Here is a 6,196-nt window from a genome sequence, read left to right on the forward strand (position 1 = left end):
TCAAAAGGAAGGTTTCTCCTGTCTGGCACTGTTTCTTGTTATGTAGCCTTTAGCTATACACAAGGAGGTTTTTGGACTAATAGGATTCCCTCTGGGTTTCTTTTTTTATACTATCTAGATACTATTTAGATACAGTTTATACTAGATACTCTTTATCTCTCCTCTCTCCCTATCTAACCCTTTCTTCATACCCTCCCCATTTAAAATATCCCCATTTTCCCGATTTCTCCCTTGATAGTTTCTGTCTGCTATGGTCTCACCTTTCTTGAGCTCCTTCTTCCCCTTTATCCCCTTAGTTCCTTATACAGCCCTCCCTCTTCCCCACCTATTTGAATTTCCCCTTTGTTTAAAAACATTTTTATTTATGTGTATGTGCATGTGTGTGCGGGTGCTACAGAGGCTAGAAGAGGGTGTTGGAGCTCCTGGAGCTGGAGTTACAGGTAGCGGTGAGCCACGTTATGTAGGTGCTGGGATTCGAGCTCCAGGCCTTTGCAGAGCAAGTGCTCTTAACCGAGTCAGCTCTCCAACACCCAGACATCTTGACTGTTGACCTCCATTCTGGAAGTGTGCAGGCTACCCTGGTTGCTTTATTCTTTCTGTGTCTCTTATCCTCTAATTGCTGTCTTTCTGCACACATACACTTGAGTGCACATCTTTTTCTTGACTCATTTGAGTGTTAAGTTGCTGATAGAGTGTCTTTTTTCTTGTGAACATTACAATGTGGAGCTTCCTAAAACCAAGTAATTCTTTTCCATAACTATGAAGGTCACTACTGTTACAATTCTGTCCTCTAGCCTGCAGATCTTACATTCTACTGGTGGTCTCAATAGTTTTCTTAATGGCAAAGGTTAATAGTGTGTCTTCAGAGCATGTGAAAGTTCCTGAATCTTTGCCTTTCATCATATATTGTCTACTACTTATTTGTTGGTTGGTCCTGGGGATTGATTGAACCTCCAGCCTTACATATGGGAAGCATATACTTTACCACTGAGCTACACTTCCAGCCTCAACCCCAACTCACTATGTAGACCAGGCTGACCTTGAACTCACAGAGATCTGCCTGCCTCTGCCCCATAAGTACTGGGATTAAAGATATGTGCCAGCAGCCGGGCATGGTGGCACATGTCTTTAATACCAGCACTCGGGAGGCAAAGGCTGAGGATCTCAGTGAGTTCCAGGCCAGCTGCCAGCTGGGGATACAGGGAGACCATGTCTCAAAAAGACCAAAAAAAAAAAAAAAAAAAAAAATGTGCGCCACCATGCCTGGCCCAGCATGATATTTTTGAAGACTTCCTTATTTGGGTTTGTCTCCTGTAGAACTTTGTACAGTGTAATGAGTTCTGTAAGCACCACTGTCTAGTATGGTAGCTACTGGCCCCAGACAGCTATTAACATCTGAAATGTATGTAAAGAGTTTTACTCTTTTTAATATGTTTATGTTGTCTGTCTCTGGGTATGGGCACATGAGTGCAAGTACCTTCAGAAGCCAGAGGCATCAGATCCCCAAGGAAATGGAGTTACAGGCATAGTGAGCCACCAGATGTGAGTGCTGGGGACTGAACTCAGGTCCTTGGACAAATAGTACTTGCTCTTAACGGCTGAGCCATCTCCCTAGCCCAGATTTTATTCTATTATTTTATTTTGTTTGTGTGTCACACCTGTGGAAATCAGAGGACAACTTGTGGGAGTCAATAATCTACCTCTACCATGCAGGTTTCAGAAATTGAACTTAGGTTGTCGGGTTTGGTAGCAGGCAATGCCACCTGCTGAGCTGTCTCACCAGCTCCATACTGATTTTAAAATATTTTATTTATTATTTTTATTTTATGTGTATGCATTTATTGCCTGCATGCAGGTAAGTGCACCCATGTCATGCAATGCCCGAGGACAGAAGAGGCTGTAGGATCCCCTGGAACTGGAGTTACGGACAGTTGTTAGCTGCCATGTGGCCACTGGGATTCTAACCCCGGTCTTCTGCAAGAACAGTCAGTGTTCTTAACTGCTGAGCCATCTCTCCAGCGACCCCCCATACTGATTTCAATATTCATTATTTTGTCATTGTACTCCTGTGTGTGGACAACCCTAAATGGACTCAGTAGGTTTTTTATTTATGTATATGTTTTTTAAATAAATTAATAAAGACTGATAAAACATGGAAGTAAACAGGATTTCCTTTAATAGGTGAATGGATAAATTATGGTACATCCATACAATGGAATATTATTTAGTGATAAAAAAAATCAAGTCCCAATAAAGCATAGAAGATAATTCTTGCTTGAATCACTATGATGGCTGTGCAATGCTGATCTTCATTTTTCTTTTTTGTGGAGCTGGGCATCAATTCCAGGCCTTTGAATATGCCACACGAGTGCTCCGCCACTGACTGAGCTGCACCCCTAGCCTCAAATGGGAGTTTTCTAATTCCTCTTTTTTTTTCCTTTCTTGAAGACAAGGTGTCCCTTTGTAACCCAGGCCGATCTGGAACTAACCATGTTACCAGGCTTGCTTTGAACTCACCATGTCCTCCTCTCTCAGCCGCCTCAGTGCTGGGATTACTGGCATGCACCTCTGTGCCCAGCTCCGTCATTATTTAACATATTTTACTTTATACTATAAAGAAGAGCTGCCACCTGGGCATAATGGCATATGCCTGTAATCACAGCACTTAGGAGGCAGTGAGATGAAAGCCAGCCTGGTCTACATAGTGAGTTCCAGGCCAGCTTGGGCAATAGGGAGACCCCATCTCAAGAAACAGCAACAAAATAATAAGATCTTTAAAAAAAAAAAAGAAAGAAAGAAAGAAAGAAAAGAATGTAGGAAAAAATTGACTCTTGAAAGTTTGTCCTCTGATTTCACATGCACTCTAGTAGTACATGCATGCCTGCACTCATGTGCACTGAGATCACACACACAGTTATTTTTAAGAAAGGAAAAGCTTTCTGCTCGTAATTATTATATCCTAATTATATTTGTCTTTATAAAGCCTATCTCTAAATTTTGATGCAGGTTGACATCTACAAATGGCTATGTGTGTGTGATGTTAATTTTTTTTAATTATTTAATAACCACATAGTTAGAAGAAGCATTTCATTACAACAGCATTGACATATTCAATAACTGTTCGGGATCCAAAGAATTCCCTGAATTGACCACTTGGACACTGAGTCTCAGTAAAAACATAAGCGCTGTATTGAAGCCAACCAGCTGGGGACACAGACAGTCTCGGGAGCTGTACTGTGACCACGAGCTGTGAAAACACAGGACTTTTAAGCATTGAAACCACAAAAACTGCGGAGCAGGGTATTTCTATAGAAACCATAAACAGAAGAACCAGGAAAGGATTTGAACAATCCAGGGCTGATTTCCAGAGCCTTAACCTATACAGCCACTGGCTAGCTTACTTGGGGCAGAATGTTCTTCCTCTTCTGCCCCAGACCATTTCCATAGAAACCATAAATAGATGTACCAGGAAAGGGTTTGAACAATCTAGGGGATTTCCATAGTCAGGCAGAGGGCAGCTCTTTCTCAGAGGACAGGGAGGGGGTCTGAGGGGCGCTCTCCTTCATAACAATTTCCAGAGCTAAGATGCTTCTCTTCCAAAATTGGCTGTAAATTTTTATGTTTACAGTTGAATTAACAGTTATACAATATTGTACTCAGTATAAACCCAATAAGACAAAAAATTAAATGAGGTTTTAACCTTTAAAAAAGATCTCTGTTTCATTATTAAATATATTTTTCCTTGCAGAAAGACTCATTGTTTTTGCTACTGAGACTAAGATGTTGGTGCGTGCATCTCTAATCTGTGTGTATCTGATTATTACTCGTCATAATCGGTTGCACTTGGATCCTTGGCGCCTGGCATCTGAGCATGGATATAAAGTCATCAGGTAGATTTCAATGGTAATGTTTTTCACATCTACTAATTTATTAAGGAGCAAATTTTTATGCTTTGAAGAATTATTTTTTTGATTTTTAAAAAATTTAATAACCACCATTAAATGTTAATGTTTTTATTTTAAAAATACTAGTTTTAGCCAGGCATGGTGGCACATGCCTTTAAGCACAGCGCTCAGAAGGCAGAAGCAGGCAGATCTCTGAGTTCCAGACCAGCCTGGTCTACATAGCGAGTTCCAGGCCAGCTGAGGCTACAGGGAGACCATCTCAAAAAAACAAACAAAGGAGCTGGAGAGATGGCTCAGCAGTTAAGATCACTGGTTGCTCTTGCAGAAGACCTGGGTTCGAATCCCAGCACCCACATGGCAGCTAACAGCCATCAGTAACTCCAGTCCCAGGGGATCTACAGCCCCTTCTGTCCTCTGCCGACATTGCACAACACAGGTGCACTTACCTACATGCAAGTACTTCGACGGACCAGCACAGACCGGGGCAGTTCAGTCCGGCGGGAACAGGATCATCGAGAGGGTGGACAAGGAGTCAGCGAGTGACAAACAGACGCAAAAGGAGCTTGATGAAAGTCTGAGTGTAATGTTTGCAGTTGCAAGGTTTGAGATATATACAGCAAAGATCACAAAAACCGCAGAACAGTCATGCTAAGATTTACAGTTCCAGAGATGAAAGTAAAACAATTTTGCCAACACATTTCCCTATCTTATCAACCTGGTACTAGACAGTAAATTCCTGCTTTACTGTGGTTTTTACTGCCAGCCTTTCTCACACACTTAGGATTCTGCTCAGCTTTGTAGTTCCAGGTCAGAATGACCTTAACCCACCAAGCACTTTCAACACCAGCTGTGCCTGATATTACATTTTTAACTATTTGATAACATGGCATGACATTTCATCCTTCTTTTTATTTTTTAAATGCAGTTCGTGTACTTCTCGGCAGAGAGATGAGACAGAAGAGAAAACTAGGTGAAAGATGACTGGAAGCAGAAAGATAAGGAGAAGAATTACTCCTGTGATAAAACCCTTCTTCTATCTATATTTATCTATCTACATTTTTCTTCTAGAAATCTATTATTCCCTGGACTTTCCAGCATTAACTCTGCTTAGTCACTTCTCACTATGTCTAAAATATCTCTCATTAAATATCTTTCGTTAATAATGGTGCATCTGGACTAGAATGATTAAAGGATTTCAATAAAGGCAGTGATAGCGGTGCCAAGGACACCAGGCACTTTCTGAGCCCACAGAAAGCCCAAGATAGAGTGACAGTTAGAAAATTAATAACAAGTAAGAGCGTGCCAGGTACACTGCATGTTTCTTATCACAACCAATTCCAAGAGGCAACCTTCCTTGAAGTTCCAGCCTCAACCCACGGAGGATCTCACGCGGGCTTCATTGGAGATGGTGTGGCAAAGTACAACACTCATTCACATAAAATAAAAATAATTAAAACAAAACAAAAATTAGTTTAATGACCTGTTATACAATCAAAAATTAAGTTCACTAATTAAACTTGGCCACAAAAGTCATATTTTATCCTTATCAGAACATCAAATCTAAACCATTAGTATAGGTCTAGATAGAAATTTATTTACTGAACAATTTTAATTGTGTCTTTAAACCTTAATTGAAATATTTCTTTCGTTTTTTGTGTGTGTGTGTGTTGAGACAGGGTCTCCCAGTAGCCTAGCTGACCTGGAACTCACTATGTAGACCAGTCTGGCCTGGAACTCACAGAGATCCACCTGCCTCTGCCTCCTGAATGTTGGTCACCATGCCCAGCCTAGATAGCAGGCTTGTGTTGTTGGCCAGGCTGGCTTCAAACTTCTGGGCTCAAGCAATCCTCTTCCTTCAACCTCTCAAGTGGCCAGGAATCCAGGTTTTGTCCCCACAGGCAGCTAATCAACCTAACTGTTTTCAAGTGCACAGTGCAGTGGCATTGAGTGCCTTCACATTGTTGTGTAATAGTCAACACTATGCATCTCTAGCCCTTTTTCATTTTCTGAAACTGAAACTCTGACCAATTAAACAATAACTTTCCCCACTCCTGACAGTCCAGTCCCTAGTCACCTGAATTTGCCCATTCTAGATACCACATATAAGTGAGCTCATGGAAGAGCTGTCCTTTTGTGACTGACTTATTTTAACATAATGCCTTTAAGGTTCATCTTGTTGTAGAATATATCTGAAACTGATTGTGTATAATCAGTTGAGATAACTCACTACCTTTAAGCCAGTCTGTAGCATATATCTGCATTTCCTTATTGCCTTCTAAAAAATATTTATT

Source organism: Nannospalax galili, unplaced genomic scaffold, assembly GCF_000622305.1.
Source record: "Nannospalax galili isolate Female #2095 unplaced genomic scaffold, S.galili_v1.0 scaffold1242, whole genome shotgun sequence".
Classification (NCBI taxonomy): Eukaryota; Metazoa; Chordata; class Mammalia; order Rodentia; family Spalacidae; genus Nannospalax; species Nannospalax galili.